The 18,425-nt window shown below is 40.5% G+C and overlaps 1 long non-coding RNA gene across 1 annotated transcript; it reads right to left on the bottom strand.

Annotated features, from left to right (window-relative positions):
- Positions 1-12,265: 12,265 nt before the first annotated feature.
- On the bottom strand, positions 12,266-17,332 carry LOC143023341 (uncharacterized). The gene is made up of 3 exons (XR_012966176.1): positions 16,918-17,332; positions 13,282-13,355; positions 12,266-12,895 (listed from the first exon to the last, which is right to left on the bottom strand). It is a non-coding gene; the product is annotated as an uncharacterized LOC143023341 (long non-coding RNA).
- Between the last annotated feature and the right edge of the window lie 1,093 nt (positions 17,333-18,425).

The following is an 18,425-nucleotide window of genomic DNA, read 5'->3' as shown; positions in this document are numbered from 1 at the left end:
TCCCGCCTGTCCACTAGTGCTGGGCAAATACTGCTAATTTCAATACCGGAATTACCGGTGAACAACAAAAGCGTTACCGAAATTACCGGCAGTTTACCGGTAAATGACTCGTGAGGTAGTAGTGACCTCCCAAGTTCGAGTCGAGTTCGAAAAATCAATATTTTTGTCCTTTAATAAGCTATATCTCTGGTTCTATTTTACATATTATTTTTATTGTTATGTCATTGTAAAGGGAAAAAATCATACTTTAATTGGTGCTACTATAGTATGCTAAATACCGCGCGAGTGAGTGAATGGAGGGTGTCTGAGGATGGGTGTGGTGTGAAAACTTTCATCCGCGTGTGTCTGCATCCATGGTTTCATGTTTGGATGGTGCATGTGGAAGTGGGAGTTTTGTTAATACACACACACATACACATATAATGAGCTTTGACTAATTTGTAATAAATGTTTTCCTAAAAACTAACCTAACCTGACTAATTTGTAATATTTTCCTAAAAACTGTTTTATGTTCCCTTGTCTTAATACTCATTTCATACAAATTAGCCCAGCACGTCATCCAAAGACCAAGGTGAATACTCAAGGATATATTAGATTTCATTGTCAGCATGTTTGTTATTTATTTCCTCAATTATTTTTTCGTACAAATTAGTTCATATTCTTATTTAGAAACAGAAACATATTGGCATTTTCATCATTTAAGCACACACACACACACACACACTATCAACGAACGGACGGCTTGGAGAACGCTCTGAAGAAAAGTGCAGATTGTGGATCCCAACGCAAAGAGAAGTGCCTTTTTGTATTTGCAGGGTGGGGGGAAATTGCTCGTGGGGTAGTGGGAAAATAAGGAAAGAGGAGAGGGGGAGGGATTGCTGGGGAAATGGAAGGTAATGAGGAGGTGGAGGAAATGGCCCTGACGGGCCGCCGTAAGGTAGACAAACGACCCCAAGACGAGTTGGATGATAACGACATGTCTAATAGGAATGTGAAGATTAGAGGTATAGATAGGAGCAATATAGCAGAAAGTGATGAGAATATTTTCAAGGGATTTAAAGAGAGTGGGGGGGGACACAAACCCCCCCCGACTGACAAGACTAGAGAAGAAGGTTGATAAGGTGATCGAGGACTTGGAGAGTAGGTTAGGTCATATGAACACCATTTTACAAAGGGTTGAAAGATTGGAAGAACTGGAAAAGGCGAATAAAAACTTAACTGATGAAATAGAAGAACTAAAAAGACAGTTAAGAGAGGTAAAGGGGGAGAATGAGGAATTGAAGAAGAATAGTAAAGAAAACAGAGAAACGATAGCTAAAGAAAGTAAAAATTGGAAGCAAACCCAAGAAGGAAATAAGATTTCATTCACTGACATAGTCAAACAGCAATTGAAAGAACATACTGAAGACTCAGTTATTAAAGTGATGAGACAAAAGGAGAATATAGTAAGGGATTTAGCAGACAAGAAGAAATGTATAATTATATTAGGAATGGAAGAGAAACACAACACAGATAGAACCACAAGAATCAAAGAGGAAAATGAAAAAGTAAGCCAATTACTAGAATCAGTTCAGGAAGATGAACCAGGAATTATGAAACAAATCGAAGAGAAATTTAGACTCGGAAAGTATAGCACAGACAAGACCAGACCAATTAAGATTAAATTCAAGTCACAAACAACGGCAGAGAATATCTTATCCAAAACAGGGAAACTAGCAACAAGTGAACAATACAAAAAGATATGGATAAAAAGAGAAATGAATAAAGAGGAAAGAGAGGAAGAAAAGCAGAAAAGACTGGAAGCTAAGACAAAAAACGAGAACAGAACGGAGTCAGAGAAAGAGAGATTCTATTGGAGAGTAGTGAACATGAAACTAAGGAAGTTCGACATACAAAAGAAAAACATAAGGGAAACAGAGAACACAATGGAAGTGGCAGAAAACTAAGAGTGTCTTACACAAATATAGATGGATTAATAACAGGATTGAATGAGCTGAATGATTATTTGAAAGAAAAAGAACCAGACATAATGGGAATTGTAGAAACAAAATTAAAAGGCCCACTACCACCCAACAGTGTAGGACATGATGCATACAATTATTGGATTAGAAACAGAGAGAAAAAGCAAGGGGGTGGAGTTATGTTCCTGACTAAGAAGGATATAAACGTGAAAGGTGTCATATATGGAAAGAATACAGTAGAGATGATTATGATAGAAGTGGAAGACAGAGATAAGAAGAGCAGAAAATTTGTGATCAATTATGTGCCTCCGAAAACAGCCTCATGGGAGGAGAGTGAATATAAAAGTATGCTAGAGGACACAAAGATAGAATTAACTAAAATAATGGAAGACGGAGGAAGAATAGTTATGATGGGCGACTTTAATTGCAAAGAAATCTGCTGGGAAGAAATGACAGTAAAGAGTGGTGATGACTCATGGGGAAATGCTCTACTTGAGATGATTACTGACCATTCAATGACACAATGGATACAAGAGAACACTAGGTATAGAAATGAAGAAGAACCATCGAGGCTAGACTTAATAATTACATCTGAACCTAGAATAGTGGACAAGATTGAATATAAAACACCAATAGGTAAAAGTGACCACATATTGATTGAACTGGAACTTAATGAAGAAAAATATATCAAAAGAAATGAACAATATAGAAAAGGAAGAATGATGTATGAAAAAACAAACTTTGATAAGATAAGAGAATTCTTCCAACAAGAAAACTGGGAAGAAATATACAAAGAAGAAACATCAGTGGAAGAGAAATGGAATATTTTGACAAAAATTTACAAAAAAGGAGTGGAAAAGTATGTCCCAAGACAAAAACAAGAAAAAGAATATGTAAAATGCTGGTACAACAAAAGTTGTAGGGAGTTAAAAGACAAAAGAGACAAAGCCTGGACCAGATGGAAAAAAGACAGAAGACCTGAAAAATGGAAAATATATACTGGTTATAGAAATATGTACAAAAGTGCAGAGAGGAAAAAAGAAAATATGAAAAAGATGTTATAGAAAAGTGTAAAGATCAACCAAAACTATTCTACAGATTTGTAAACAATAAACTGAAAAACAAACAAGACTTGGAGAAATTGAGACAAGGAGGAGTTGAATACACTGAGGAAATGGAAATGGCAGAAATTATGAACAAACATTTTAAATCAGTGTTTACAAGGGAAAATATACAACCTGAAGAGATTGAGTGGAAAGAAAAAGTCCCCCCTATGGAAGAAATAGAAGTAACAAAGAATGAAATATTGACACACTTGGGTAATTTTGATGTCAGAAAATCGCATGGGCCAGATGAAATAGCAAACTGGATTCTGAAAGAATGCAGGAATGAACTGGCAGACAAAATACATAGCATAATAAGCAGTTCCTTAAAAGAAGGAAAAGTTCCAGAAGATTGGAAAAAAGCAAATATAGTACCTATATATAAAGGAGGAAATAAAGAAGAACCTACCAACTATAGACCAGTCTCTCTAACAAGTACAATAGCAAAAATTTGTGAAAGAATTATCAAAAGTAGATGGGTAAAATACTTGGAAAAAAACAACGTACTAAATCCAAGGCAATTTGGATTCAGACAAGGACGGTCATGCGTCACCAATTTAATATGTTTCTATTCAAGGCTAATAGATATAATACAAGAAAGAGATGGATGGGCTGATTGTGCATTTCTAGACCTAAAAAAAGCTTTTGACAAAGTACCACATAAGAAGTTGCTTAAGAAACTAGAATATGAAGGAGGAATACAAGGTAAATTGCTAAATTGGATGGAAGACTTTTTGCAAGAAAGAAAAATGAGAGTAGTGATAAGAGATCAGCACTCAAAATGGAATGAAGTAATAAGCGGTGTCCCGCAGGGAACAGTTCTGGCCCCAATAATGTTTGCTATATATATTAATGATATGGATGAAGGAATTGAAAGCTATATGAGCTTCTTTGCAGATGATGCAAAACTACTGAAAAGAGTGAAAACTGAAGAAGATTGTGAATCACTACAGAGGGATCTAAATAAAGTACAAGAATGGAGTAGGAAGTGGGAGATGGAGTTCAATACAAAAAAGTGTAGTATAATGGAATTTGGAAAAAGCAAAAACAGAATAACAGGATCATATAATTTGGGAGAAGAAGGAATAAAAAAAGTAGAAAATGAGAAGGACCTGGGAGTCATTGTTATGAATAATATGTCACCTGAGAAACATATAAATAAGATTTTTGGAGAAACTTATAATTTAATAAGAACAATCAAAGTGGCATTTACATACCTGGATGAAGAAATGGTGAGGAAAATCCTAATCACCCTGATAAGACCAAGATTAGAATATGCGGCAACGATATGGTCACCAAGTACAAAAAAATGTATAAAAAAAACTTGAAAGAATACAAAGAGCAATCACAAAACTGGCACCAACACTCTCAAAACTATCATATGAAGAGAGACTACAAAAACTTAAACTACAGACACTAGAGCAAAGAAGAGAGAGAGGAGATTTGATAGCTATTTACAGAATCATGAAAGGCATAGAAATTACTGATAGAGAGAATCTGATAAAATGGGATGACAGAAATACAAGAGGACACGGAAAGAAAATAAAAAAGACAGCTATAGAAGAGATTTGAAAAAGAACAGCTTTCCTCACAGAGTAATAGACAGTTGGAACAAGTTAGATGAGAAAGTGGTGTGTGCAAAAACAATACATGAATTTAAAAATAGTTTAGATAAAATGAGATATGAAGACGGGACCTCACGAGCATAGCTCCCCTTCCCGTAAAATACAACTAGGTAAATACAACTAGGTAAATACACACACACACACACACACATATATATATATATATATATATATATATATATATAAATATATATATATATATATATATATATATATATGGGTCTTCGTTTGGCGGCACGCGGAATTTTTCGATGAAACTTTCACAATTAATATAGTTTCGTATGCTGATCACAGAAAAAACAGTAATTCTATTGAGAAATTAACAAAAGTGTCGAAAAACGCTTTTAATTGTAAAAAAAATCACCGAGACCTTAGCGGTACATACTTGCTTAATGGTAAAAGTTTAACCGGTAAAATTAGCGGGACACTGGGCCCGTCAGTACCGTCACTCAGTACCACCAAGCCGAGACGTGCTTACCGCTCTCTGAGGCTACGGACGCACGAGAGGCTGTTTAGCCATTTTTATAGAACACACTACTTTTAATGGAATTGTGCGCATTAGTGGTCAAGTAACAGCTACTGTTTTATAAACTCAACTGGTTCTATTTTGCAGGCGGCGCGGTTGTCGCTGTCAAATATATAACAAGTTGAAACGTGTATCGGTAAGCGCATGAGAGGTTAAACTGCCGCTTCTATTTAGCGGCTGAGATTTTGTTTCAGTGTGCATTTGGGGTCTGTACAAGCATGATATCGTGTGTTAACGCTGACTATTTTGACTGAGAAATTCATACTTGAAATCGAAAAAAGACCCCCCCCCTTTTAGATAAGAAATTAGCCGAGTACAGTAATAAAACTATAAAAGATAAATTATGGAATGAAGTGTGTGAGGCAATGCAAGAGGACCGGGGGTAAAGCCATCTTCATGTTTGTTTTCATACGTTATATGTGGTCGAATAGTTAATAATATTTCATCAAATGATCTTTTGCTCATTCGGAAGTAGCTCCAAAATTTGTGAGGGTATTCACACAAGTCATGAAATAACGTTTTTTTCTTATTTTTCAATATTAGTGCACATATAACAGCTTTTTCAATGAATTTCATTTTCTAATGCTCAAATGCACGACTCTCCACACGAAAGTTAGTTCGCAACTGAATCAATTTTGAGGTGGAAAACCGCTCCCGTGCGCGCATCTTAAAAATTCAGCGGCAACTCAGCCGCAGCGGCTAAACAGCCTCTCGTGCGTCCGTAGCCTGAGTGTTATGGTATAGCTCATCGAGTTATCGGTTGACGGAGCCTTAAGGCTACGGACGCACGAGAGGCTGTTTAGCCGCTCAACCGCTGCGGCTGTTCAGCCGTTTTTATAGAACACACTACTTTTAATGGAATTGCGCGCATTAGTTACTTAACCGCTAATGCGCGCAATTCCATTAAAAGTAGTGTGTTCTATAAAAACGGCTAAACAGCCTCTCGTGCATTTAATCCTTTACGGTAGCAGAATTTTTGCCAAGAAATTAAAAATGAAGAAGATAGACATAAATTACAAGAAGACTTGGACTCCCTGCAAGAATGGTCAAGAACATGGTTAATGCCATTCCACCCCCAGAAGTGCAAACACATGAAAGTAAGTGGAGGGCGTAGGCAAACAAAAGACACAGTATATTATATGCTACGTGGTGAGGAAAATGAAACAGTGGTTCAGAGAAGTGTCAAGGAGAAAGACCTAGGCTTGCTTACTGATGAGTTTATCCTTTGGTGACCACATACAGGAAAAAGTGAACAAAGCCAACCAGATCATGGGAATGATTAGGCGATCTTTTGTATACCTTGATATACCAACATTTCGCACTCTTTTTAAGGCAATTGTTCGACCTCACTTGGAATATGCTCAGTCCGTCTGGTCACCTTATAAGAAAAAATATATTAGGACAATAGAAAATGTTCAACGTAGAGCCTCCAAGATGGTGCCACACCTACAAAACCTTAATTATGAGGAAAGACTAAGGAAGCTGGACCTTCCAACTTTAGTATATCGAAGATTACGTGGAGATATGGTGGAGGTCTACAAAATTTTAAATCAGCACTATGACCCTGCTGTTAACATAAATTTCCAATTGAGAAAAGGACCAACTCGGGGCAACATCTTAAAGATCTTCAAACCAAGGAGCCGGACTAGACTGCGACAAGGTGCTTTCCAAGTGAGGGTAGTGGATGCTTGGAACAGCTTCCCCAATAGTGTCATAAAGGCAAAATCTATAAGAGAATATGAAACGAAACTTGATAAGCACTGGGAGAGACAGGCAATAAAATATGACTATGAAAAAACTATTGCATTTACTGGCACACCCGGCGAAGACCAACCGGAGGATGACCAAGATGTAATTTCTGCATCTGGCCAATCGAAGGTCACCGATCTGGACATATAGGTCTAGCGACCTGCGTCCAGTATCAACGTAAGGTAACGTAAGGTAAGCTACCGTCAAGGTTGTTACCGATAAAACCCGTAACTTTACCGGTAGCTGCCCACCACTACCGTCAGTACCGTCACTCAATACCACCAAGCCGAGACGTGCTTAACCCTATCTTCAGTGTTATGGTATAGCTTATCGAGTTATCGGTTAACGGAGGCTTAACGGTAGCAGAATTTTTGCCGGTAAGCTACCGTTAAGGTTGTTACCGATAAAACCGCCAACTTTACCGGTAGCTGCCCACCACTACTGCCCGCTCATTTCCAGTGATGCAGCCACCATCCACTGCATCCAGCCCAGTTTGAGGTGGTTGGATAACCGCATCACAGATAACTCTCTAGGATGTAACATTTCATCCCACAATATTTAAAACTGCACCATACACAATTACGCATGCCAACAACAAAATATACACTTTCTCAAGGATTAGTGGGAAACCCCCGTTCCAGCCATGGCGTTCCTCAGAAAACGGGATTGTTTGGCCGCCATGCAATCTAGGGAACGACAACAGCTACGAGTTTCGTCTGACTGTAGTGGAAAATTATCTTACGAAACTTGATATCTCTGGTCTTCGAATTAATGAAAATACTATGACAGTAGATAAACCAGTCAAGGACTTTGGAGTGGTAATTGACTAATCTTTCATTCAATTACCAAATTAAACAGTAAAAACAACAGAGTACCACTTACGAAACATGGCGTTCATCAGGAAACAACTGGATGAAATTACCATGAATGTGCTTCCCCATAACCATGTAATTAGCAAGCCTGACTTCTGTAAGTTCTGTAACTCGTTGTATAATGGGCTGCCGAACTATCTCTTTAAGGACCTACAACTTCTTATGAACAGAACTTCATTACTAATATAAAGTCTGCCTCCACGTGAAAGTATCATATTTACACTTATAAATTTGAATCGTCTCGATCTAGGCGCGTATGTAGTCTACAAAATGTGTGCCCTGACTCATCAATCTCTACAACTTCGTAAACCTAATTATTTAAGGAATCTACTGCAAGACTTTCAATTAGATAATGATTTGATGCCGAGACACAACTGATGAACAATATAGACTTTATGAGCGTCAAGCTTACCTAGAATTGGGCTTGAGAGCTTTTGAAGAGTCCCATCAAAAAACAACCACTCGACATAATGAATGGTCAAATCGCCAAGATGAAGAGCAAGGCCACGCTTAAATGTCATAATATTTTTAGTCAACAAGCTCAGCAGGCAATGCATTCCATAGGTCAACGGACCATCTGCTAAATAATATTTTCCGAACCTCCAGCAGTGTTCTATAGGCAATTTTAAAATAATAACCCCTTGTCACTTGTATTATTCAACAAGGGACGAGGAAAGAAACCATCCCGAGAAATTAACAAGTCACCATGGAAAAATTGCCAATATTTAATAACATGATGTCAGAGAAATCTACCACCAACCGAGTGCAAGTCGACGGTATCAATTCCCACAATACAAATTTTAACATTTCTTGGTAAAATTCCAGAATCACGCAAGCACGAATATTTAACATTAAGTTTACGTTGTCTAATGGCTTCTAATAGAACATATTCTAACCTAACCATTCCATAGACAAAAATCTTTGAAATGCAAAAACTAAAGAAGTGAACGTTGTTTGCGTGATACTGCAGTAATACCGAACTTTATATATTCATTCAAACAAAAAATATAAATAAAACGTTACTGAATACCGTACTACATTCATGTCACAGCCTGTCCAACCTCATAAAATTTGTCAATGTTTGTTCTGTCAATTCATAAACAAATAAACGCCAGATTCAATATACACATATGCTCTGTCATGGTATTCTAGTATTTCAGCGATTTGAATTAATATAGAAACATCAATAAATTTTACTGTGAATGTTTTTTTTTTTTTATATTATCGACATGCAAGTTCTACTCACCTGTTCTACTGTGGCATGTCCTGGGATTCTGTTGGCCAATTCTAAACACAAGTTTTTTCCATATATACACAGAGTTTTGCGCTATCAAACTGGTTTGTAAAAGTACATAGTCACTTGCAAACACAATGCCATAAACTTATAACCCCGTTTCAATTACACTATATAAAATTCACACACACACAAATAGAAAAAATTTACACTACCGCGGACCAAACAAGCTTCCAAAGCTGCCACAAATCTCTACTTCACACAAACCCGCTGCACGATACAATCTTCAGAAGTGGGAGAAGCCAGTGTTCCTGCACCAGTTGCTTGCATCATTTCATAATTACACCACCATCAGACAAGACCGGACTGACGGCTATGGCGGTGGACTCATCACCCTGATCCACCACTCCATCTGTTTTGTGGACACAAGTGCCACAACCAAAATTCTCCTCGCTACCACAGATAACACAACAGAAATCCAATCCATTCGAATCCGCACAGGCAACAAATCAACACTGACAATAGTTAACATGTACATTCCCCCCCCCAATCATCCCCCACAGTTCCAGACACCTTCAGGCCTCATTTTAGCCAACTAGCCTCAATCCCCAACCTGATCATGGGTGGAGACTTCAACGCCAAGTCGTCTGCCTGGTATGTCGACAACCCTGACACAGACAGAGGGCTTGATATACAGACTCAGTTTGACTCATTGACTATCATGAACAACACACATAATCATACACATATCCCACACCAAGCCCTCTACACTCCCTCCTCTCCTGATATCACCTTTTGCTCCCCCTGCCTAACCCCAACAACATCATGGAGAGTGGTCGGAACCCTTGGCTCTGACCACCTTCCAATCATCATCACCACCAAAACAAGATGCACCCCAGTCGGCCACAGACACACTTACACCAATTACAAGAGAGGTAACTGGAAAGCTTTTACTGAAGAGACAGAACAACATTTTGAAACACTTAACAGTACACCAATTACAAACATAAACAATGCTGTGCACACTTTTAATACAATCATACAAAATGCAGACAAGAGATACATCCCTAGAGGCAACAGAAAATCACACAGCCCCAACTTCACACTGGAAATCCAAAGCCTCATAAGACAATGTGACACACTTAAACACGGTACCCCCACACCTATCCCTCAAAACATAGCAGACCAAATACAAACACTAAACACTGTGATTGCCAATAAAATACATGAACTGACAACAAGCAAACACACTCATACGTCATTTTGCACAGACAAGCCATCTCACTTCTCACCCTGACGACCGACGCACCATTCGACGTAAGAAAGACTTTCCCACAGACTCAGACTATATACCCTTCATAGACAGTCAGACAAAACTCATAATACATAGTCTCTAGCACTCATCTGCCTGTGGCCCTGATAACATAAGCAACATCCACCTAAAACACATTGGACCACAAGGTATACACGCACTCACAAACATTGCAAACTACAGCTATTCACACAACACTATATCCGACATCTGGAAGCATGGTAAAATAATCACCATTCCAAAACCGAACAAAGACCCAACAATCCCAACATCGCACCGTCCAATCACACTTCTCTGCACCCCCTCTAAAGTCATTGAACGCCTAATACTTAAACTTGTCACACCACATATTCCCCTTGCTGACTCACAACACTGTTTTAGGCCACTACACTCCAAACACTCTTCTGACAAACCTCACACAAAGAATTTTAGATGGCATCAATTCAGATAGGCCCCACCAAAGAACACTTCTTGTAACATTAGACATTAGTAAAGCTTTTGATGCTATCCCCCGCCACAACCTAACAAATAAAATATATAACACAGACATGCACAATAACACCAAAAGATGGCTGGCCAATTATCTGGCAGGTAGGAATGCTTACGTGTCATATAATGGCCAATCATCGCACATCAGAAACATTAAGAACGGAGTACCACAGGGCTCGGTTCTATCCCCCACACTATTTAATCTATACATGCATGACTTACCCACACCAGACACCTCAGAAATACAAATCTCTTCATACGCAGACGACATAACAATCACATGCACACATTGTAACACAGACAAAGCTGCAGAAAAAATCCAGCCATACCTTGACACACTCAACACATGGTTCATCACAAACAGACTCAAAATAGCTCCAACCAAATCTACAGCAACACTTCTCACCAACTGGACAAAAGAACACAAATACATACCTCATCTCTACATCAACAACACTCTAATACCACACACAAACACACCGAAAATTCTTGGTGTAACATACGATACATCCATGTCTTTCAAACAACACATCACAAACATTAAAAAACAAATGCACACCCAGACTTAACGCACTTAAGTCAATCACTGGAACAACATTTGGACAAAACAAAGAAACTAATATAACAATATACAAACAATGCATACGCTCAGTGTTGAATTATGCGAGTCCTGCATGGGCTCCTAATCTCAGTGAGACACACCACAACACCCTTCAAATTATACAAAACAAAGCCCTAAAAACAATTACAGGCTGCACAAATACAACACCTACAGACCATTTACACCATGAAACAAAAGTCCTCAAAGTCAAGGACCACCTCGACATGAGAGGCACACAAACACTTGCCGCAGCCACCACAAACACATTACACCCGCTACACTACATAGCAGAACACCCACACACACCAAGAAACATTAAAACTACACCCAAAGACCTTTATTACGCACAGATACTCTCTTCTCTTCCTCCACAACCACCAAATACCAGCCTCCGGAAACATATTCATAATCATATCACACACCGCTCCATTAACACACTGAAAGACAACACATTGCTGCATGCCAGACCCCCTGATATCCACCCTTCTGAATCCTCTCTCCCACGAAAGGACAGAGTCCACTTGGCCAGACTGCGATGCGGTCACCACCCAGCACTTCTAAGCTACCATTGTGAATAGCTGCCCAGGATGTAACACTTCACCCCATACCATACAACACATAATGGAAGACTGCATTATACACAATCATGCACGCAAACAACACAACATACGCTCTATAAAGGATTTGTGGGTAAACCCAGTTTCGGCTATGGCATTCCTTGGGGAGACGGGACTGCTCGGACAGACAGTCTAGGGAACGACAACAACATCAACAACAACTCTGCAGCAGTAGGCAGCAGCAAATTGTTCAGATATCAAGTACATACATGTATAGTAGTATATACATTAGCCTACTTGCACATGTACATTGTCAATAATAATGGGTTAATCAAAATACTGTGCTTGTGGATATCATGTGAACGTGACGGAGGGACAGCAAAGTGATGTTCTGTATTGGAGCACTCTTAAATCTATTGTGTTGTAGGAGGGCACCATATCAATTGTGAGTTGTACAAATCTAGTTAAATGTAAATGCATACAATCTTGTACTAAATTTATTTAGATTCCACCAGAAACATTGCATTTTAAAAATGTATGATTCATAGACCACATCAGCATGCCATAGTTTCAATGTATAGAAAACTATACCGGTACAGGTAAAATACAGCACAAATCCTGCATCACTTGTCAGGCAGTTGACACCGAGCAGTTTATTCGATCACATTCACTTAGAATTTGGTTTTAATGCTGTCACATGAATAAGATCATTCTCGAGATGCCTTTAGCTATTGCTCAGCTGCCTAGTTATCTTCGCTTCCTTTATGGCGGGGAGGATGTCATTCTCCTCATCAGCTGTAGAAAGCAAGGTCTGATGTCATTTCGGCTCTAGATAGAGAGCTTTTTCCAACATGCCTCGTAGTTGCCTTAAAATAAAGAGTATTTGAAAGGCTTAAAATAAATTGAATACTATGTTATTAAAGATAAAGATCCAACCTCTGTCATGAAACTGTCACTTGTCAGGAATGAACTTTGGCCAGACCGTTGTCTTGCACTGTGGTGAATACAATGTATTATTGTCAGGCCCTACATGTAACACAACCTTCAGACTGCCTTGCAATGCCAATGGGTCAGTAACTCAAGTAATGGCCAAATGGCCAACTTCATGAAACTGTTTTAAAGCTATGCCTATGCTTTTCTGAATGCCAAGGCAGTGCATTTACATGTACCATGTGTAATGTACATCAAAAACCTACCCCTGCATGCAACAAGTGTACAACACGAAGAACACAACTGAATCTATACAACTCACCTGCTTGATGAATAACCCTTACTTCATACGTTTTCCATCCTTGTAACGGATCTGCCTGTTCTCATACTGCCACCCTGCATGATTTCGATTCTGTAAGTTTGCTCGGCCAGTAACAATACAACTTTTTCTCCTACGCAAAGATCAATTTTGTCGGGACCATGTCTACGTTAATCTGATCCACAAATACCACTACAGAATACATTCTATCTTCACCTACAATACAGAAAGGTACCCGCTGTCAGATTACTTGGAATTATCAATAAACATGGAAATTTGATAATTTCAGCTTCCATGTAAAGCACCAAAACTGAGAACTAATGGATGAGGACCAACAAGTTTCATTCTTGTTCAAGTGACCCCAAGCAATTGATCATATACAGCAACATTCAAAGGGATTGTGATGATCTAGGCCTATATCACATGGCTCCTACAAAATTTGAGTTAGTAACAAGAGTCCAACCCTACAATTTAGGTTGTGAAAATTAACCCAAGTGTCCATATGACCACAGTTGTGAAGAAAAAAAATGACAGACAATGGTGAAAAAATTATCAGATGGCATGTCTGGAGATAACGACAGACCTGAAACTACCAATTTCCACTACACGTAAACACACAATTTTTACATGCACCTACTCTAACCAACAGACCTAGTATAGGCCTATACTGGGAGAGGGATAAAAATACTTAAGTGCTCTTCAGATTCATCAAAGGTACATGAACATCATGTAGCGGGTACATACATGTACTGACACTATTGTTCACAAAATGCATTTTTTATAAACGGGCATGCATGCTCTGATATCACATTGACGTTTTCCAATAACATAAATAATAGACGAGAATTTTCCCCATCCGGGTAAAATAAAAGTTTTAGAATTTAAAGATATCGATCCATAAACATGCAACCTTAAATTAAATGGAGTGCAAAAATGGGATGCAAACCCATTTATTATATGGCGTGGAAAAAAAAAAGAAAGAAAGAAAGAAAAAATAGCTGTGACATCCTGAACAGGTACAGTGCAAAGCTCACGAGACAATTTGGAAACCCCCATGTATTCCTAAATCCTGCAAATTCAGTGGATAGGTAAAAAATGCTATTTTCTTGGTGAGCTTGTTTACAAAAAGGTAGTAGCCAGATTCATTCTGAAGGATATTATTAACAGCTGCGACATCGTTTCCAACCTTGATGCAATTATCCTGGTATGTTGAAATCAATCCTAGGTTGCTGCCTAGACTCGCATGTACTTCTTTGTACTGAACACTGCAACAAAAACCAGCTGGAATAGGGCCTGTGAAATGCATTATTTTATTATTATTATTATTATTTTTACCAGTAACAGCTGCCTGTTCTTCCTTGGGTGAATTGCAGAACATGCTGTACTCAGAAAGGCATTGAATAACCTTATGAAGTGGGAACTTGGGTTTTGGAACCAACTTCTTCAACTTCTGAGGGAAGTTTTCAAGTGGGAAGGCCGAGACATTATTTAAATTGCCAAACAACCTGATGTCATTAGCCTGGTGAATTAGCCCATGCACATTACAGACAATTTGATCCTTACCAAACATGTCTGAAAATTTTTGTACAAACAGTAGACTGACCTCAAGGGCATAATTAGAGTACTGCAATGAAAGTGAAGGGCTCAACATAATGTAGATAGCAACAGAAAGCAAAAGGAAGTTTTTGTACATTTCATCAGGTAGCTTGTCAGCTAAAACAACAGGCTCCGTATAAAGTAAGAACTGACAAAATTCAGTAGCTTTCCAACAATCTTTCTCCTGAATTGGTCTGGTTTTCTAGCAAACTCTCTTGGAACATAGTTCCTCATATTGCATAACAAGTCTGACAAAACTGCAGCAGTCCTTGAACCCAACCTAACACTTCGAGGACCTTTGAACTAAAGATTAAGCAGTCATCTAGTGACACCAAGGCACACAAGGTGGAAATTCAGAGAGGTCTACAAGGGGTGATGGGCCAAGTTGATGCTCTTCATCAGTTTGATGGGCAAATTCAAAGTCAGTCCTGTGGGGAGCATCTAGTACCGGAAATGTCATCTTCAACCAGACACCGACTTATTTGCATCTTTCATAGCAGCCACTATAACCAGAATGCCCCTTACAGTTCTTAACAAAGGCTCGGGCTGGTGCATCACAAATGAATGCTGAAATATGAACTGGTATGACTGCCATCAAATGTAACACCTTCACGTTGGACAAGTTTCATACCTTCAATGAACTGTTTCAAGAATGCAGATGGAGGATCATTTGGCTTAGAAGAACCATAAAACAACCCTACAATAAATGGGTCTTTGTGAACTGGATGCTCTAGCATGCCTAAAATAGGCCAGAACTGATCAGGTGAACTCTTCCATATTGGAAGTGATCAAGTTTGAGCTGCCAATGATGGATACATTTTCAATCTTGAAATTATTCCTGGTTCCAAACCTAAATGATAGTATGACCCACCAGCAACCTCGCTCATACCTGTTACTGTCTCAGTGCGCATTAATGTTCTCGGGTCTTTGGGAAGGTCAGGATGACTTTTCCATAATACGCCAAGAAGGGAATACAGGGCAATGTGTGAAATTTTAAATTTACGGGCCCATTCTGCCAAATTTTCACAGATACATTCAGTTTCTCCCACTTCGTCCTCCGAGTCAGATGAAGAATAAAAAATTTCATCTGAAAAATTGATTAACAAACTTCCTGCATAATCATTGTCAAGGTCACCCATATCACCAACCGAATAGCCAACTGCATTCTCATATGTTGAAATGTAATCATGCAAGGAACCAGTCATGCCAGTACTTCCACTATACGTCATGGCTGTTTAAATGATCAAAACCTTCCTGACCAAAACAAAGTGAATGATCATCAGCAATGTTCTTGCAGCTGTCCAGACTATATTCAGATACAGCAGGCATGGTAAAAACTAAAGTCATTTCACTTTCATCATTATTTTCACAGCTATAATCAGCAATTTCCAGAAGATGCCGTGAAACCCCAGCTAAAATGATTCCTTCTACGTTGAGTCCAATACTCAATAGGACACAGGTTTGAACTCGGGCATATTCAATTTAAAAACTGGCTCTAAATCCAAATGCAAACCAATAATATAGTTATGTACGTATGCCAACATAACATATTGAATATATAAAAACCCAAGCCTTGGCATGCTAGATTTAGGCCTAGCGCCTAAAATACTGCAAACACCATAGATCCAATCTCGCTGTCTTTAAGGCAGAGATGCCTAATCCCAGTGACGGGCCCAAAATAGCTTGAAATCAAGTGCACGGATGGATGGGGGGGGGGCTTTCTTCTGTACCACACAGCAGTCAGCATTAATCAGGGTGACCTAGGCCTAGGCTACATGCATCCCTACATAAACATGTTAAAACTAGAACGCTAGACCTAAATAGTTGTTTACGTAGTGCAAATGTACTCTCCAACAGCAATCATAGCAGTGTGACTAATCATTCGGCCTACATAACCCTGCATGCCTACACTCGCGCTGAGCAAGCATTACCAAGTCAAATCAAAGCATACAGTATGTTACGATGAATCGTCAAAAAGTTTATCCCAAAAACCGTAATGACTAAAAAGGCAAGACGTACATTACTCTACCAGAGGAAACTTACAGAATTTGACGTGCTGAGGCAGTTCACTCTCACGGTCTGTTCTAAAAATGGCGCACTGGCGGGCTGTGTTTTGGTGGCGCGATTCGAACAGTTTAACAAATTGCATGATTTCGCGTAGGTTTGAAATCAAATGTCAACATAAAGTTATTTTAAAATATAAAAAAAAATCCCCGTAACTAAACAACTGTAGGACTAGAGGTGGAAAATACGTAGCATACTTTACCACATTCGGAAACTGTCAGATTTGATCGGCACCATCCGGGTGGTCATCAGGATCCCCGCGATCGACTGCATGATGACATATTGATGATAGGGATCGAGGCCTAGCTTTTAGTTAAGTCTATTTTGAGCGGAATAATTACAATATTATTACAGTTGATACAACAAAAGCTCACAACTAGTGAGCCATGACAGAAATTTGATGACTGCCGCTCCGAAAGGGAACCTTTATTTTTTTCCTTACACGTCAGATCGCTTCATGTTGAATTGATGTAGAATCAACATTGGGAATTGATTGTCTGCATGTTACGTGTACCATCGGCACATGACAAAATTTCGACGATTTACCGACGCCGACTTTCTTCGACGGTTTTGATCTTTTCTCAACTGACACAAATTCCTGGACAGTGGAAGAAGGTGGTGATTGAGGTGGTCTGGGTAACACGCCGATCCTCCTGGGGGCACCCCGCCGATCCTCCTGGGGGCGCCCCGCCGTTCCTCCTGGGGGCGCCCCGCCGTTCCTCCTGGGGGCGCCCCGCCGCTCCTCCTGGGGGCGCCCCGCCGCTCCTCCTGGGGGCGCCCTGCCGTTCCTCCTGGGGGCGCCCCTCCGATCCTCCTGGGGGTGCCCCGCCGATCCTCCTGGGGGCGCCCCGCCGTTCCTCCTGGGGGCGCCCCGCCGTTCCTCCTGGGGGCGCCCCGCCGCTCCTCCTGGGGGCGCCCCGCCGCTCCTCCTGGGGGCGCCCCGCCGTTCCTCCTGGGGGCGCCCCTCCGATCCTCCTGGGGGCGCCCCGCCGATCCTCCTGGGGGCGCCCCGCCGATCCTCCTGGGGGCGCCCCGCCGATCCTCCTGGGGGCGCCCCGCCGCTCCTCCTGGGGGCGCCCCGCCGTTCCTCCTGGGGGCGCCCCGCCGATCCTCCTGGGGGCGCCCCGCCGATCATCCTGGGGCGCCCCGCCGTTCCTCCTGGGGGCGCCCCGCCGTTCCTCCTTGGGGCGCCCCGCCGATCCTCCTGGGGGCGCCCCGCCGCTCCTCCTGGGGCTCCCCGCCGATCGTATGGAAGCCCTGCGGCTCCTTAGGGAGCCCCCGTGTCTCTTCTGGGGGCCCCCGTGGTTCCTTTGGGGGCCCCAGGTTGAGAACCTCTGGCCCACACAAATTAGTCATCCCTATTTCCTCCCCTCCGTCTCAGTTTACCTAACTTCAATGTGGCGCGTATGTGTACATGTATATGTGTATGTGTGTTTATGTGTACATATGTTTTTGGACATGTGTGTGTGTATGTGTGTATATATGTG

The sequence above is a fragment of the Oratosquilla oratoria genome, unplaced genomic scaffold, assembly GCF_046742065.1.
Source record: "Oratosquilla oratoria isolate Oo_2021 unplaced genomic scaffold, ASM4674206v1 SCAFFOLD47, whole genome shotgun sequence".
Taxonomy (NCBI): domain Eukaryota; kingdom Metazoa; phylum Arthropoda; class Malacostraca; order Stomatopoda; family Squillidae; genus Oratosquilla; species Oratosquilla oratoria.
This window is presented reverse-complemented; position numbering and strand designations above follow the sequence as displayed.